At 40.8% G+C, this 19258-nt stretch overlaps 1 pseudogene; it reads right to left on the bottom strand.

Annotated features, from left to right (window-relative positions):
* Nucleotides 1-16584: 16584 nt before the first annotated feature.
* On the bottom strand, nucleotides 16585-17575 carry LOC128114637 (40S ribosomal protein S6-like; annotated as a pseudogene).
* Nucleotides 17576-19258: the final 1683 nt, after the last annotated feature.

Below are 19258 nucleotides of genomic sequence, written 5' to 3'. Positions count from 1 at the left end.
TTGAAACGCATCAGGTGCTGTAGGGGATGTGATGAAAGTAAAAAACGATGTGGTCTCTAGCCTCATGGAATTTACTGTTGATTGCAAGAGTTCCTGAACCCAGCAGGAAGAAGTGGATGTTCATAGAGGACTTCAGAAGGGACAGCAGGCATAGGTTTAAGGAAATCAGACAAGTTTTCTTGGGAAAGTTGCTGAGTTGGGAGGTCTTAGGCAGGTGTGAGCGAACACTACAATGCCCTTCATTCTCAATCTGTCCCTGTTATCCTCTGCCTTTAGCCTGTAACCTCACAGTGTTTCCCATCCCTGCTCTGAAGGATCAGGCCTTGTGGCTTGCTTTAGCCATTGGGATGTTAGACTAGACACAGGAGGGGGTCTGAGAAATTACCTAATGGACCCACTCGCCTTTTATATTTCAGCCATCACTAAGGATATAGGCCTAGGCTACTCTATCAGAGGCAGAGACAAGCAGGCCACAACCAATTCACTCCAGTTATTCCCATGAAAAGCTTGTCAGACCAATATATGAGCAAGCTCAGCCAAAGGCAACAGAGACACCTAGTCAACTGTTTCAAGCACGAAGTGTTTATTGTTGTATGCCATGAAGGCTTTGTGACTGTTTCAGGCATCATTATTATGAAAATAAGTAACTGATATAATAAGCAAAGAGGTTTCGAGAATGGAACACTTGAGTATTGCCTGCAGAGATTCCTTTGGAAAACTAGCTTCATGTGATTTTAATAACTACTACTTAAAATAAGGCTCTGCTGGTTAAATACATTGGAGAGACGCCGAGTAAATGAAAATAACAGGTTTCTTGATGGAGGGCTTCCCAGGGACATGTCTGTAAAATTCTACATTGTGAATCTGAGAGAGAGAGAGAGAGAGAGAGAGAGAGAGAGAGAGAGAGAGAGAGAGAGAGAGGGAGAGAGACTGTTTGGAATGCAACATTTCCCAAACATTATTTGAAGCGTCTCATAGAACTAGAGTGAGAGTTCAGGAACACATTATGAGGCATGCCAATCACAGAAAATTATGTGCCATTTTACTAGTAGCAAATAAGTTGCCCGGGGCAGGGATAATGTCTTTTATATCTGGTTACGTGTCTCAGGATCTACAACACTGTTGGCCATATTATAGGTGCTCAGAAAATAGTTGCACAGAGGAAACTGGGGGTTATGGTGGTATTTTATTTGTACTGAAATGTGATTTTAATTGTATGTTAATAAATAAAGTTGCCCGGGCGTCAGAGCTATTAGAGCCATAGCAAAAGCTGGGCGTTGGTGGCACACCCCTTTAATCCCAGCACTTGGTAGACAGAGCTAGGTAGATCTTTGTGTGTTCAAGGATACAGCCAGCATTGAAGACACACGCCTTTAATCTCAATACCAACCATAGAAGACCTGGAAGTCTCTACAGACAAGCAGTGACAAGGCAGTCATGTGTTTGGGTTTACAACCAATGAGAAGGCAGAACAGAAAGACTATATAAAGACAAACACACAGGAAGTAGGTCTTTTTCGGAGAGCTCTCTTGGCTGAAGAGGATCATTGAAGCAGGAAGGGTAAGGCTCTTAGCTCTGACCTCTTGGCTTTCTTCTCTGAATCGGCTCTGTGTTTCTTATTTAATAAGACGGTTGGTTACATCTGCATTTGGCGCCCAACGTGACAAGAATCGCTTCTTATCCCAGTTCTTGCATTTGTGCTGCTGCCTATGCTTACAATAAACATGTTCACTTTGTCACCCTGTTGAGCCCCAACTATTCTTCAAAGTCATTATTTCTCTGAAGGCATCTCTGACCTTCTCTAACAAAGTTGGGCGATGCAGCCACAGTCCTGGGAGATACACTGTTGATTTAGTTTTTTTTCTCCACCACCCCCAGGCACAGACTCCTTGACATTGTAGGTGTTTGATAAGTATGCCCTGGAAGAAATAGGGAGAGAAGAGGCTAGGAATAAAGAAGAAAGGGTAAACAAGAGTAGAAGGATACAGGGAGAGATAGAAGGTAAGGGAGGGGAAAGAGAGATGGAAGAGGAGAAAGAAGGGAAGGAGGAGAGCAAAAGGAAGAAGAAATGAATGAAATGTACTACTTCATAGTAACAAGTGGCTGGTGCCTGATAATATTGAAGAGATGGTGCTAGGAGCATGTGATGGAGACAGATGAATGCTGCAAAATGAGTTCACTTTTCATTTCACAAGGAGCTACAGATTAATATTTAAGCAATAAAGTAGTATCAGATAAGCTTTCCTCAGGAAATTGTTTCCTTTTTGTCAACAGGTAAAACGCTGTCACACTATGGATTCCACAGCAAATTGAATATAATTTGTTACTAAAGAAGATAGTATATAGCAAAAAGACAATCCACCCAAGTTCCTCAACCACCTTAAAAGACACAAGTATCTGCAAAATGGAGGTACTCTACTCAGCTTAGGCCTGGTGACCAGACATGGTCACCCATGCAACTAAACTATTCATTTGCACACTCAAATTGACTCAAATCTGCCCTGTGATCATCAGGAGAGGCACAAATCCCAAGAAGAATAATCTACCATCAGATTAGAATACTATTTTCTTCTGAAAGCCAATAATACGAAAGTAAGGGTTTAATCAAGATCTGTTCTTCACCAGCCCAGAAGCATGGAACGTGAAGAGCTTGTCAACATTACAAGCTGCATTCTCTGCCCTTTATAGTTTCAAGCAGATGCTGACAACTTCCTTGCAGTTTTTATGCCTGCCAAAGTGGAAGGAGTGGTTTGTGTTTTGCCAAAGGCTGCCTAGCATTATGGGTACCTGAAATGTTCTCTGCTAAGTAAGAGAAAAACAGAACATAACAAGTGTGCCTGTTGCAAACACTTGTAGTCCTGAGTAATTCAAAGTTGGCTGAGAGCACTAAGCTAGCTAAATGTTATTTGTATTGACATTTAATAAGAGGTGAAAATTCAATTCTGCCCAAATCTAAACAAGCCAAGAAAAATTACAGAACTGAAATGGCCATCCAGAAACTTCTAGTAATGCAAAACTCTCCCCCTACCCTGTGTGTGTGTGTGTGTGTGTGTGTGTGTGTGTGTGTGTGTGTGTGTGTGTGTGTGTGCGCGCACGCGCGCACATACACATTGGAGGGGGAAGCAGGTTAGAATAGAATGTATGGGAAAACTTTTGTTTTGTGGATATTCAAGTGTCTTTTGCCAACAGTAAATGCAGAGGAACAAATGTGATATCTATGTACTTCCTGGGAGGATGACTTTAAGTAACAGGTAAGCATTACCCCCAAAATAATCCACACAGTTTTTGTAAACTTGTGGTTGGAAATACTAGAGAATACCCACATCCAAACAAAAATATTTTGAGAATGGTCCCAGGGACACAGCTTTGGTATATTAATGGACCTAAAAATCACGCTGATTTGATTATATGCAGGACGTAAATAACAGAAAAATGCTTATACTGGAGAGTCCACACAAGAAGGCTTGGAGGCTAAGGAGATGGCTTAGTGGGGAAGAGCAATTACACTGAAAGTATGAGGACCTGAGTTCAAATCCCCAGCACCCACATAAAAAGCCAAGCATGGCTATGCATGCCTGTAACCTCAGAACTAGGGGTCTCAGATGAGCAGATCCTAAGAACTTACTGGCCAGTCAGCCTGCATGAAAGCATGAATTTCCAGTTCAATGCAAAACCCTGTCTCAAGGCTATTAAGGTAGAGAGAAATAGAGAAAGATGCTTGTCACCCTGCTCTGGCCTCCACATGACTGCACTGCATTAACCTTCACATTCACAGGTGTGTGCCACATGTACATATATGACACACACACAAAAAGAAAAGAAAAATAATCATCCAAAAACAAGAACTGTCCATGTGTTTAGAACTATTTAGAAAATGAAGGGGCACTTCACAGCCAAAGTGAGGATCCCACCTTACCTAAACTGATCCTTCACAGCAAAATGCCCTCCAAGCAGGTAGTCACAGCTTATTTCCCAAATCCTGTGGATATTGCCTTAGATGCCCAAATTGGCTTTACATGTGTGATGAAGTTTGAGATGGAAAGAACATCCCATCTTATCCAGGCAGGCCCCAGATGACATGATATGTATCCTTAGAAGAGGGTAGCAGAAGGTAATCTGACACACACAGAGAAGGCCATGTGGAAACAGAAGCCACATCTGCAGTGATTGAGATTCAAGTCAAGCAATGCCTGACCGTCACTAGGAGCTACAAAATGCAAGAAACAGGATAATCACCTAGTATCTCCAGAGGGGTTACAGACCTGTCTATACCTTGATTCTACCCTAGTGATACTGACTGAATTTCTGGCCTCCAGTGCAGTGAAAGAATCTCTGTCTCTCTCTGTTTCTGTCTCTGTCTCTCTCTTCTCCCATGTATCTCAGAATGGCCTAAAAACCACTATATAGCTAAGAATGACCTTAAACTTGATCTTTTTGCCTCATCTCAAGTGCTGGCATTACAGCCATGCACCACCACATCTGGTTTATGTGCTAGTGGGAATCAAATCCAGGTCTCTGTGCACACTAGGCAAGCACTCTACCAACTGAGCCAAATCCCCAGCTCCATATGGCTCTTCTTTTAAGATTACCACTTTGTTCCCACTGGCTACTCTAGGATGAGTGCCACAGGCAGTTGGAACATGAGAACACTAGCCATTACATCCACACAATTGACTCTGTCTTCTCTACTCCTTGGCCTTCCATGATCTGTTGTCCTCACTTTTTATTTCTTGCACTTACAATGAGACTTACAGATAATAATTTGGCTGTCTTTGTAGATGTGTGTGTGTGTGTGTGTGTGTGTGTGTGTGTGTGTGTGAGAGAGAGAGAGAGAGAGAGAGAGAGAGAGAGAGAGAGAGAGAGAGAGAGAGAGAGAACCATAAGTTATAAACTCTTTGTTCTACTCAGTGGGTTTTCCGTTGTGATTCAGTTTAGATTTATATAGCAGTCATTGTTCTACTAGACTTACTAGCAAAAGCCAACCCACAGACTCCAGTAGCCTCAGTGTAACAGTCAGTAGTGTGGGCCTACAACATTTAAGTGTCAATGTGCAAATTCTTAATGATCTCACCAGTCTAGTGAACCCCAGCCAGCTATTCTTTCATGAAAACATCTCTACCTCTTCTGTCAAAATATAGGAGTTCTCAAACTGGCAGGATTCATCCCCATGTAGGTGCAGCTTTGGTCCCTAAATATATAAGAACATTATAAAAATACATTTGGTCTATTTGCCAAGACTCATTCAGTTGAATGAGAAGTAAACCCCAACTGAAATTAGCCTAGATACACAAACAAAACAGAAAGATGTTCTTTTTTGTCCTTGAAGAATCAAATAAAAAGCACTTCAACTTCAGACCTAGAAGGACACAGGCATTTGTTGATGCAACCAGAATGTGCTGGGTTTTATCCATCTCTCACTTCAGTCTTCCTCTCCATGACTTTTAGTATCTAAGCCTTCCTCTCTAGGTGATTGAAATAGCCACAAGAATTTCAGATGCTTTCCTACCCTAATATGTAGTAATCACAGCAAAAAGAGCTTGCCTCTTTAATACGTACCCAAGGAAAAATTCCCAATAAAGCTCCAGTTGGTCCATCTGGGGTAATAGCACTACCCTTAAGCCAATCACAATTGCCAGGAAGGTTGTTATATTATCTCCATGACATTCCACTTTTAAAACGTTTCCACGCTGGACAGTGGTGGCTCACCCCTTTAGTCCCAGCACTCAGGGGGCAGAGGCAGGCGGATCTCTCTGAGTTCGAGGCCAGCCTGGTCTACAAAATGAGTTCCAGGAAAGGTGCAAAGCTACACAGAGAAACCCTGTTTCAAAAAACCAAAAAAAAAAAGTTTCCATATGACCAATATAAAATATGTGATTCAACGACAGCTGATCTTAACCCTAAGATTAGCTATATTTGAAAGCCTCCATTGGGCAAGCAACAGCTCCCCAAAGTCTCTGTAGAAACAAAGGTAGCCTACTCAAAGTAGGATGAGTCAAGAACTAATGTGAATAGGATGGAAAGAACTCTCCAAGAATATGCAGGCATTGCACTCATGTGCTTCTCTCCTCAGCCTTCTTATAGCACAATTCACTTTGGCTTATGGAAAATCTAGTCCAGATGAGCTGATTGGAGATGATTCCTATTCTCTGCTGCAGGGTTGTTTGGACAAATAGTCCAAGCTGTCCATTCAGTATATGTTGCCCTCTCTTGGTAAATTTCAGTAGCCTCTTTTGGCTGACAGCTTATGAAAATAACAATAGACTATATAGACAATAACTTGGGTTCTCTGGAAGAGCAGTCAGTGTTTTTAACTGCTGAGCCCAGAGTCACTTTAAGCACCCATGACATTCATAATTTATAGCTTTGCTAAGGCATGAAATCACATTGCTCATGCTACAGAAAGCCATGAAAAGTACTTCATTAATGAATGAGCCAAGCTGACCACAGGTCAACCATATCTCAGAGTGGCTTTGATCTTTTCCCCTACATCTACAGAAAGATGAGAACAAGGGGTAAACTTAGTTCCTGAGAAAGAGCAAACTATCAATATTGCTGCTGGAAGTGAACTGTCAGAGTCTTTTACACATAGACTACTAACTAATAAACTATATTAGAAAATTATAAACCAAGTGTGAAGGCACACACCTGTAATATCAGCACTAGGAGGTGCTAAGGCAGAAAGATTTCAAGTTCAAGTCCAGCCTGAGTAGCTTACAAAGATCCTGTCTCACAAGAAGAAAATAAGAGAAGAGGAGAGGATTGGGGAGGGGAGGAAAATGGAGGAGGAGGGCAGGATGATGTTGGGTTAAGAAGAGAGAAGGTCATCATAAATCTAAGTAAGACTATTATGGTCTAATATCAATTGTCCCCCAGAAAGGCTCATATCTCAGGGGCTTAGTGCCCATCTGATGTTGCTGTTTTGAGAGGTTCTGGCAACTTCACAAGGTGAGACTTGAATGAAAGAAGTAGGTCACTGGGCGTGGGTCTTGAGGATCCCTTGTCAATGACCCCATCCTGTATTCTTTCTCTGTTTCTTACCCAATGTGAAATGAAAAAGCCCCTCCATCATATACTGCTACTATAATATTCCACTTGACAATAGACCCAGATATAGCCAGATGTTTCTCCGGTCCTGCCCAGCCCCAAGGTCCAGATGAATCTCTCCCACCTGCGGTCCCACAGTCGCTTATAAAATAATCACTCAGAGGCTTATATTAATTATAAACTGTATGGCCTCTGGCTTCAGCTTCTTGCTAGCTAGCACTTTCATCTTAAATTAAGCCATTCCTATTAATCTATATGTTGCCACGTGGCCATGGCATTACCGGTCTGCTGGCATTTTATTGCTCCTTTGGCAGCGGCTGGTGTCTCTCCCAACTCAGCCCTTCTCTCTGTATCTCTGCTTGGATTTCCCGCCTGGCTGTAAGCTTTCTTGCCATAGGCCAAAACAGCTTTATTTATTATCCAATGGGAGTCACACATATTTACAGCATACAGAAAGACATCCCACAGCACCCAGACACACAGTATGTTAGTTATGTTAATATGGATGTTATGCTAGTATGGATATTATGTTAGTGTGTTAGTTATGTTTTTATGTTATGTTAGAATGGATTTATGTTAATATGTTAGTTATGTTAGTATGGCTGTTATGTTAGTATGTATGTTATGTTAGAATGGATTTATTTTTTTTCTTTTTTTTTATTTTGCAATACAATTCAGTTCTACATATCAGCCACGGATTCCCTTGTTCTCCCCCCCTCCCACTCCCCTCACCTTCCCCCCAAGCCCCCCATTCCCACCTCCTCCAGGGCAAAGCCTTCCCCATAGACTGAGATCAACCTGGTAGACTCAGTCCAGGCAGGTCCAGTCCCCTCCTCCCAGGTCGAGCCAAGCGGCCCTGCATAGGCCCCAGGTTTCAAACAGCCAACTCATGCAATGAGCACAGGACCTGGTCCCACTGCCTGGATGCCTCCCAAACAGATCAAGCCAATCAACTGTCTCACCCATTCAGAGGGCTTGATTCAGTGGGGACCCCTCAGCCATTGGTTCATAGTTCATGTGTTTCCATTCATTTGGCTATTTGTCCCTGTTAGAATGGATTTATGTTAGTATGTTAGATATGTTAGTATGTTAGTTATGTTAGTATGTTAGTTATGTTAGTATGCTACTTTTATGTTAGTATGGATGTTATGTAAACATGGATGTTATGTAAACATGGATGTTATGTTAGTACAGATGGAACAGTCTGAAACAGTGAGCCAAAATAAATGTTTAGTCCCTTAAAGTGACCCTATCAGTAGTTTGTCACAGAAACACAGAAGTAACTAACACAGATCCCAAACCTTTCAGCCTTGCCTGAATATATACTGTAATTTTAAAGGCCATAGTGTATTCAAGAAGGACCTACAAAACAAACTTAATGTAGAAAGGGGGAGCAGCTTGGTTCTACTGTATACATAGTATCTTTACAACTTTCCTGATCCCTATGTCTACTCTTGCAAAAGAAAATACCCCAAAGCTTGGTGTGTCAAAGGAATAAAATTATATTTGCTCACAAATGCATACTCTTGGTTGGACTTGGCTACACAATTCTGCTGGTCTTGCCAGTAATCACTCACGTGCTTGAATTCAGGTTAGTTGGGGCCTAGGCTCTATTAGGATGCCAGGATTCCCAGAATGCTCTTTCTCTCTGTCTCTTTCTCTGTCATCTGTCTCTGTCTCTGTCTGTCTTTGTTTCTGTCTCTCTTTGTGTATGTATGTATGTGTGGTATGTGTGGTGTGTGTACGCGTGTGTGCGTGCACGCGCGTGCGTGCGTGTGTGCGTGCGCATGCGTGGTCACGTATATGTGTTTGTGATCTCAAGGCCTCTATCTTTCTCTCCCTCCACAAATTATCTTCTGCAGAATAACTGAACATCTTACATAGTGGTTCAGAGCTACCAAAACCACAAAGGCAGTTCTTAGGCTTAATCCTTGAGCACACTTTCTCAAAGCGGATCATAATGTCAACTTGATTAAAGGTAGTTACTACACAAGGACAAAAAATGTTGAAGGACATAATTTCTGGGAGCTCTAGATATAAAAGACTACACAATTTCTCTGTACTATAGTACTAGATGCTTTAGTGTATTCCTTCAGTAAATAAATCCAGATTTATCCCCATTTTATAGATGATTAAAGTGAGGCTTACAGAGGATAAAGAAACCATTCTAAAGTCATCCAGTTAGATTTGAATCCAAAGACAGTGTTCAATCCACTAACCACAGGAAGTCATTTTAGCCTCTGAACATGCAATTAAGTTCAGTTCCTGGGAATGTATTCATTAGGTGTTCCCATTGGGTGTTCCCTGGTAGAAGAGCAAAACAAAGACATCCTTTCATCTTCCTTTCTTTCCCCTTCAGCTTCTGCTACAAAATTAACATCCTCTACTTCAGGACTTCCAGTAAATCAGATTTCAAAGGCAATCTCATCTGATTTTCTCCAGGCTCAAAATTACTGACACTCACTTCTGTGCAAAATGGTGCCCGATTACCAGTAAAGGCTGGGCCTAAACACACATCCCCTTGTGCTTCCTTTGACTCCAATTCCCATAACTGTCTATAGCCGAAGACTAAGGCTTTCTATATCCCTCAAAAGGGGAACTATGCTGCCTGCCACTTCTCATCTTGAGATCCTTAAATGCGCTTTCAGGCCAGTGAGGGTCGTCAGAGAGCCATTGAGCTGAAGGTGCCACAGCTACATTATTAGTCTCAGAAGGAGGAGTGGGTACTTTGGAAAATAGAGTTGGAGAATCCATGAGTCCAAAGGGAGTCCCCAAGGAAGGGTTTTTAAAAATTAATGGAAATTTAAAGAAATTGTCCAGAGACTTAATCTATCCACAAATAACTATTAATACATATTGACATAAAAATTTGACTTTGACAGCTTTTCAGAGCAATCTGGTGCCAAGTCATTGCACTGAATGTTCAATTTCATTTCCTGTTTCCCTGCCCTGGGCTCTGTAATGATTTGAGAAGAAACAAAACAAAAAGTGAGAAGTATAAGAGAGTGCCCGCCTGAGTCACAGTTGAGCACATGTTTCTCACATGCCAAATATTTCCTTCTTTGTAAGTTATACCCTCTATATCCCAGGGATGCGTTCTATTCCTAACAACATCATCACAGTCTGTTATTCAGGGTTCTCTCGACTTTAAAGCATCCTTAATGCTACAACCCGGCTAAAGCTATCCAAGGATCTTAAAGTGTAGCAGCAGTATACGAGCCCATTGGGGGAGTATTTGACAACCTCTACCCTGGATCCTGGAATGAGTGGTAAATAAGAGACAGTGTGAGACTGCATGCTGCTGTGTTTGAGCACAGCCTCTGCTTTAAGTGGCTGTTATTTTGTGCACACATGAGACGATTTAATGATGATGAGAAATTGTCAGTCAATTCTCCAAAAGAGTGTGAGGCAAAAATCAGTAAAATGTTTAGACTCTGTAAATATAATATTAATTATATCATTTAAGTGGCTTGTTTACCATTTAAGATAAGCCGCTCATCAGCACAGTAGCAATTGTGGATATATCACCAAAATGTGCCCTGTTGATAGGCTTCTGTAATATTTGATTATGACAGTAATCCATAAGATGTACTCATAAGCAGTATGTGAAAATCTATCTTCTAGTTTTAAATCATGAATTTATAGCCCAAAATTTGCTCCTTGTCAATTACAGTCACAGCTTAAGGAATTAAAGAAAATGTTAGCTCTTACTCAAGCTAAAATATTTCTTTTTTCTCATTTAATTGTTTGTCAAAAAAAAGACCTATGATTTTCCATGTAGATAAGTCTAGGATCCTTTGCTGTGGCATCATAAACTATCAGGATGTTTTTTTTTCCTGCCAGACACACGTTTAGCATACAATGTTTTTGTTTTCAATTGTGCTTAGATATATCCAACACTTTATGTTCCCTAGGGTAACAGCAATTAAAGAAAAATGTGCTAAAACATTCCAACTTTACCTTTCATTTATGTATAATTTTTAATTTTTACTGAGTAAACTTTACTGTTGGACATTGGAAATGCAGTGTTTGAGAGCAAGTGGATCCTAGTTGCAAGGTATTGGGTACCCAGCTTCATTGGAATGACTTTTTCCAAGTTCTTTTGGGCAGGGGTTGTGTGTTACAACATGCTAAGGGCCAAAGGACGGCAGGATGACTGAGTCAGCTCTCTTCTACAATCAAGAAAACATCTCCAATTTGGGATAAATACTTCATTTTCATTTTCATTTTCATTTTTCCCTTTTATGTGCTTCAAATATGGTATGTGCTGCAACCCAACCTAAGCAAATTAGTGACTCAGTTATTTTAGGATATTTTTAATGCATGGGTATCGCCTTAAGAAGAGATGAGGCCAATGGGTCTCTTCAACAATCGCACTGCCAGGCAGGAAGCTAGCAGCAAGTATCGGACCAAATTCTGATACTCACATAGTCATATGAGAGTCCTAGATGGCCACCCACTCTGACCTGGAAATTCAAGGAAGTTGTCTCCTTGACCTATTAGCTCCTCCTACTGCACCTTGCATGAAAGGTTCTGTATCTGTTACTTCTCTATCACTGTGGCCAAAAGTCCTGACAGGGACAACTTAAAAGGTTGACTTTGTATCACCATTTTGGAAAGATTTCTTTTTTAAGATTTATTTTCATTATTTTTTAATTATATGTATGTATGGGGGTATGTGCATGTCAGTCCATGTGTTCACAGAGATCAGAGGCATCAGATGCCCCTGAAGCTGGAGTTATAGGCAGTTATGAGCTTCCTGATGTGAGTACTAGGAACCAAACTCAAGTCCTCTCCAAGACAAGCATACTCTCTGATCAGCTGAGCCATCTCTTCAACCCCCATTTTGGAGCAATTTCAATTCTTCTTTCATCTGATCATTGAAAGCATGGCAGTGCAACTGTCTGTGGTGGGGGGGAAGATGTGGCCACAAGTATTCACGTGATAGAAGACCAGGAAGCAGAGAGTGGAACCAGGATCAGAACTGGGCTATAACTTTTTTAAATTAAAAATATTTTATTCATTTTACATACCAATCAAAGATCCCCCCTCTTGCCTCCTCCTGCCCCTCCAACCTCCCCGTCCCAACCCACCCCCACATTCCCTCCTACAAGAAGATAAGGCCTCCCATGGGGAGGTACATTCAGTAGAGGCAGGTCCAAGCCCCTCCCCGTGCCTCAAGGCTGTGAGAGGTGTCCCATCATAGGTAGTGGGCTCCCAAAAGCCTGTTCATGCACCAGGGATGGATTCTGATCCTACTGCCAGGGGGCCCCTTAAGCAGATCAAGCTACACAACTGTCTCGCTATACAAAGGGTCTATTATAACTTTCAAAGGCCCTCCTGTAGTAAGCTATTTCTCCAACCAGGTCCTGCCTTATAAAGGCTCCACAGACTGAAAATAATGCAGAAGAACAAGAACCAAAATGTGATCCTGTGAACGAAATTTCAGTTTCAAACTTCAAGTCCATGTGAGCTACATGTGGGTATTTGAAGTGTTGAATTTTCTAAAGTTTCTAGTCAGAATCAGGTAAACAAGTCCGCCAATAAATGGCTAAGCAGGAGAACAGTCTGCAATTTTGACTCTGGAGCAACATTCTAAAAGGTTATATGTAGGCTATTGGCCTCCCTGAATTCTTACACCCCTAGTGTACAAGGGCAGTACTTCCTAGACAATATTTCTAGTTAAGGCACTCTACTTGGATGTCATTCATATACCAATGAAAAATCATTTCTACATTTCTAACATCCATGAGACTAATTAACAAAGCCTGTAATATTGATTTGAGATTAAGATATTTGAAGAATTACAGCAATTGCTTTGGAAATGTTGGTTTCTGATTAGAGTCTATGGAGAGTTAATAATTTCTGGAATGAACATGTTCAATTAGAGAATCTCAAATGTACAGTAGCCACCCCTATAGTATAGGTTAAAACTAAAATGCACAAAAATATCAGATTATCTTTGCTAGATTACTTTAAATTACATCAGTGCAACCACATGTTATGAGATGTGATGCCATTATGGATAATGATTATAATAGAAGGTGGGTTTTAAGATTTTGTTTTACATGTATCATCTTTTGTCATTCTGAATGTCTTTGAGGTAAATGACACATGACATTTACTATAATTACCATATAATCCAACAATTCTACTTCTGAGTATATATTCAAAAATTTTAAAGCAGGGTCTCAAAGAAAGCTTAGCACATACATGTTCATATTGGCATTATTAGCAACAGCTAAAATGTGGAAACAACATCTGTCAATGAACGGAATAAATAATATGCAGTATGCACATGAAATAGAATGACTAAGGTTTAAAACTGAAGAAAGTTCTGACACATAATACAACATAAATAAAGTTTCTGGAGATGATTTCAAATGGAATGTTAAGCACAAGACAATGACTATCTAGTCCTACTTTTATGAGGTACCTACATGTTGTGGTTTGAATGTGGAATGTCTCCCAGAGACTCTTGTGCTAGTGGTACTGACTAGTTGTCAGGGGCTGAGGGAAGGGAGAATAGGGAGTCATTTGATGGATAAGAATTTTAACTTTGCAAAATGAAAAGAATTCTGAAAATAGATGGCAATGGTGGTTACACAACAATATAATCATACTTACCACCAGTGATAAATATAGTTAAAAATGATTACTATGGTAAATTTAGCTTTATATGTACCCTCTTAGAGTAAAATGATTGAAAGATCACTCACATCTGCTGTTGCCCTGTTGTTTGTAACTTATCCTGAGAACAATATTATCCAAGTTTCTGTCCCTCTGTCATTATTCTGAAGCTCCAGGAAGAGTCCACTAGTAAGACGGGCATTGTGATAAGACTTTAAAGGACTGCAAAGCAGTCCACTGTTACAAATGAGGACTCAGATGGAGGAGGAACCATAGAGGAAGCCAGACAGAACATCAGAGGCCAATACAAAGGTGTTGCCACCAGAGTAGGCAAGCAAGCCACCTACAGAGTAACATGAAGTGACATTCACTCTCAAGGGCCAGCCATGAATTTGAACCACCCTGAGAATCGTGCCTTCTTAATTTGGGCCCCAAGGTTTGTCTTACACGACTTCCAGTCCTCGGGCTCAATATAAGGAGCTTGGATTCTAGGTCAGTGTCCATGGGGGAAGCTTTGAGAGAAACTGAAAGAAAAATACAGGATTTTGAATGAAAAATATTACTCCTTTTTTCTATTTTTTTTTTTGATTTAGAGACTTAATTGGAAAGAGGTAAGAGTAGAAGGGAGATTAATTTATGCAAGAAGTAATAAAGGTATGAGCTAAGGCAGTTGTGTGCTGGAGAGTGATGGATGCTTAAAAAACAAAAGAGGCCGGGCGGTGGTGGCGCACGCCTTTAATCCCAACACTCGGGAGGCAGAGCCAGGCGGATCTCTGTGAGTTCGAGGCCAGCCTGGGCTACCAAGTGAGTTCCAGGAAAGGCGCAAAGCTACACAGAGAAACCCTGTCTCGAAAAACCAAAAAAAAAAAAAAAAAAAAAAAAAAAAAAGAGGAAGCAGGACTGAAAATGTGGTGACTAATTTAGGGTGGTGTTGACAAGAGAGAGGAATGGCCATAGTGACTTCTTTCCTCACTTGGGCTATGTTGACCACAGGCCAAAGCCACCGTGCCTCTAATAGAAGAACATCGATCCATGCCACCTCTCCTCCTGTCTTCTCCATAGATTAAAGAGGGGTGGGGACAGTTTTCTTCTGCTCCTAAGTGGTAAGGCCACCCAATAGGGATTGCCATTATTCTTTCCCTGTGGTTAGTTGGGAGTCAATTGCATTGGCCCTGTTGATATTGCTCACTTTTTAATTCTCTTTTTTTTGAGCAAAAGGAAGTTCCAACAAGGTACTTCCAGGGTGAGATAGCTCTACTAACTACTACTCTGTGTCAAACCTCTGCAATCCTAGGACAGCAGGAATGAGGGAGAAAAGAAGCAAAGAGGAAAGGATGGCAAAGTAAAGTCTAGATGAGCTGGCACTGACTCCCAAAGAGACATAGCCAAAACTTAATCATGCAAGATATCTCCAGACAGACAATATGCAAAGTGGTGTGTCAGAATAACACCACAAAATGGAGGGAAAATGGGGTGGGGGGCTTTAACAGCTGGTCATCTTCTGCTTCTTGTTTCCCATAGGTCAAAGTTCAGCCCATGTGAAGTTAACTCATATGCATTTACCTGATTCCTAAATTACTGAGAAAGCAAGATCCACAACTTGGGGTAAGGGTGAGAAAAGGGAAGAGGAACTAAGAGTCTGGGCCTCGGTCTTAAAGAGAAGGATCACTTGGGCCAAACAGAGATGAGCCTGAAGCACCACCAATGGCAGACGGGCACTGAGACAAAGAGGTTGAGTGAGTTTTGGAAGTGTTATTTGTTTTGGCTCTTTTGCTCTTTGCTCTTTGGTTCTTTTGGGGGGCTGCCACCCAGCTCCCAAATAAATCACACACAGAAGCTTATTATTACTTATAAATGCCCAGCCTTAGCTTGACTTGTTTCTTGCCAGCTTTTCTTAACTTTAAATTACCTCACCTACCTTTTGCCTCTGGGCTTTTTCCCTTTTCTTCTGTAATCTTACTTTCATTCTTACTCCATTTATGGCTGGGTGGCTGGGTGGCTGGACCCTGAAGTCTTCCTCTCCTTCTTCTCTTGCTCTTTCTTTTCTTCCCAGAGTTCTCCTTCTATTCCTTATCTCTGCCTGCCAGTCCCACCTATCCTTTCTCCTGCTTTACTATTGGCCATTCAGCTCTTTATTAGACCATCAGGTGTTTTAGACAGGCACAGTAACACAGCCTCACAGAGTTAAACAAATGCAACATAAAAGAATGCAACACATGTTTGCATGATTAAAGTAAATGTTCCAGAGTATAAACAAATGTAACACACCTTAAAATAATATTCTTCAACAGGGAGGAAGAGAAAATCGTCTGTACACACCATTGACAAAACCCAGAATGGAGAGTAAACTATCATTCATTCCACTCCTAAGACCATAGCATTTCTGCCATGATTTCTTGAAGACCTGTATTGTATTCTATTGATAAAAAAAAAAAAAAAAAAACATCTGGAGCAGACACTTGTAGTTGCTTGCTCCAAAACCATCTGCCTTTCTTTGTCATAAAACTGATTCTCAGATAAACACACAGCCACTCATAAGACTACATTTCCAGCACAGACACTATTCTATATGTTTAATATATGTTTTAACCAATGAGCTATAAATATAGCTGTATGGAAGCCTCTAGAACACCTTCTTAAAAGATAAAATAATAGCTTCTTTCCCCTTGTCCATTTGTATTTCATTCCGTGAATCTAGAAGTGGTGATTGGAACTTGAGCTACCATTTTGGACCTTAAAGACAAAGGATGAGAGAAACACAAAAGAATATGGAACACCAATAATTTAAAAAGTTTTTATACCAGTCTTTTTCTGCCTACTTTTTCTGCCTAAGATTTTACTTACATAGAGAAAAAAATCATCTTCTATTTTTTCAATGTTGAATCATTTATTTGTTATTCTTAAAGGCTTTTATTTTTTATTGGACACAGACTTATAAGTAGAAGCTCTCAGCGAGGATGGCTTACATCTCTTGGCAATCTGTCCCTGGCATTTTTCTTTGGCTTCCTTCATTCTCTTGGCTAAAAGTTTAGCATTTTCTACAGTTTTCTCCTTGTTTTTCTTAGTGCATTGTTTCTTCTGAGCAATATATAGGCATTTATGTTGCAGGACATGTGGAGTAACAAGATGTTGAATCTTGGGTGGGCTTCTTACCTCTTTGTTCAAGGACTTTCTGACAACATATTGGTGGACATCATCTTCTTTAGAGAAATTGAAAAGCTTTCAGATTCTGCTAGCTCTTTTGGATCCCAACCACTGAAGCACAACAGTATCTGTCAGTTCAGGAATATCCCTCTTTTTTTGTTTTGTTTGTTTGTTTGTTTGTTTGTTTGTTTTGGTTTTTCGAGACAGGGTTTCTCTGTGTAGTTTTGGTGCCTGTCCTGGATCTCGCTCTGTAGACCAGGCTGACCTTGAACTCACAGAGATCCGCCTGCCTCTGCCTCCTGAGTGCTGGGATTAAAGGCATGCGCCGCCGCCGCCGCCGCCGCCGCCGCCGCCGCCACCACCGCCTTCGCCGCCATCGCCGCCAACGCCACCACCACTGGCCCCTCTCTCCTCTTTTACAATAACAAAGTTGAGAACACTCAGATTGGCATCCATAATGCATCCATGAACAGACTTGTGCTTCCTCTCTCCAGTTCTCCTTGATCTATAACAAGAATGCGCCTTATTTAAGAGAAGATGCACTCTGCCCTGGGTCAAGACACCTTGATTCATGGAAAACCATTTGCTATTCCTACCACAGATTTAGAAAACATAACCCTTCCACTCTTCACCCAGAGCATCAGTAGCTACTTCTGTGACCATGCACTTCTCACAGAAAGTTCAAAGCTTTGCCTTCATTGTCCACTTCAATGAGTTTCTGACAGATGGTGGCTAGGAAAGAGATATTCAGCTTCATCTTGGCCTGACTACCTAGTGGGCACGATAAAAAGAGTCATCTTCCCTATTTTTATACTTCCATATTTTTATACTTCCCTTATGTGGTGGTTTGGAAGAAAATGTCCCCAGTAGAGTAGGAAGTGGCACTATTAGGAGGTGTGGCTTTGTTGGAGTATGTATGGTATCATTGGAGGAAGTATGTCTCTGTGGAGGTGGGCTTTGAGGTCTCCTACACTCAAGCTATGCCCAGTGTAGCACACAGTTGCTTCTGCTGCCTGTTGATCAAGATGTAGAACTCTCAGCTCCTTCTCCAGCACAATGTCTGCCTGCATACCACCAAGAAGATAATGAACAAGCCCTCTGAAACTGTAAGTCAGCCCCAATTAAATGTTTCCTTTATAAAAGTTGCCATGGTCATGGTGTCTCTTCACAGCAATAGAAACCCTAAGACACCTTATTTTGATCTTATAACACATACAGCTGAACCTGATCACTCTAAGAATAACATCTTTTTAGCATCTTACTTGGGATCCAAATCAAATTTGTCAGTGATTTCTCTTTCTTCCAATTTTTAAATGTGGCAGCCACACTTATGTGTTTCAAAGCCTCCAGGACATCCCTAGTTTTTATAATTTCTGCTAATTCCAATTAGTGTTGCTCCTATGTATTATTTAGGGCTGGCCACTTGGAACTGGATAACCTATCAGAGGGCTCATCCCTGGAAAAGACTGATTCTTCCTCTCTTAGTAGTCATTAATTACTTGTAGTTCTTTATCTTTTTGTAGCAAATGGAGACCACCACAGAAATACATAACTGGTCCAAATGCAGAGAAATGCTGTGTATGGAGTATCTATCCCCAGTTGATATATCTACAACACAATCCCTATACCTATGGCTTAAGGAATATCACAAAAGAGAAAGTAGAAAGAGTGTAAGGCCAAAGGACCAGGACATCTGCTGCAAGATAGTGTTTCCTATGTATGACATGGAGTTGTACCCATCAAATCTTAGCAATATGGTCACCTAAATAACACCCATGCAATGACAACATCGATTGACATCTCAACATGGATGAAGATTTAATGACAAAATTGTCATTGATCAGGCTTTATCACTGTCCTCTCCTACTCTCCCAGTCTCTGGTAGTGATTATTCTGTTCTAGAAGTCTATGTAATTATATTTTTCTTTTTAGCCTTCACATACATATGTAATAACATGGTATTTGTTTTCTTGTGCCTGTATTATATCATTAAAAATAATAATCTCGCCGGGTGGTGGTGGCGCACGCCTTTAATCCCAGCACTCGGGAGGCAGAGCCAGGTGGATCTCTGTGAGTTTGAGGCCAGCCTGGTCTACAGAGTGAGTTCCAGGAAAGGCGCAAAGCTACACAGAGAAACCCTGTCTCGAAAAACCAAATAATAATAATAATAATAATAATAATAATAATAACAATAATCTCAAATCTTACCAATATTGTCACAAATGACAAAATTTTTATCCTTTTAATGGCTGAATAATGTTCTATGCTATGTATGTAATACACTTTCTATATCCAGTCATCAAATGATATATATTTAGTTTGTTTCTATTTCTTGCTATTGTGAATAGCACTGCATTAAACAGTTTTCACTGCTAAGAAATGATAAATGCTACTGCCCATGACCCAGAGCAGCTTCTGAAAGCATGGCCAAAACGTATAT

Source organism: Peromyscus californicus, unplaced genomic scaffold (genome assembly GCF_007827085.1).
Source record: "Peromyscus californicus insignis strain IS unplaced genomic scaffold, ASM782708v3 Scaffold_10__1_contigs__length_136768540, whole genome shotgun sequence".
Classification (NCBI taxonomy): Eukaryota; Metazoa; Chordata; class Mammalia; order Rodentia; family Cricetidae; genus Peromyscus; species Peromyscus californicus.
This window is presented reverse-complemented; position numbering and strand designations above follow the sequence as displayed.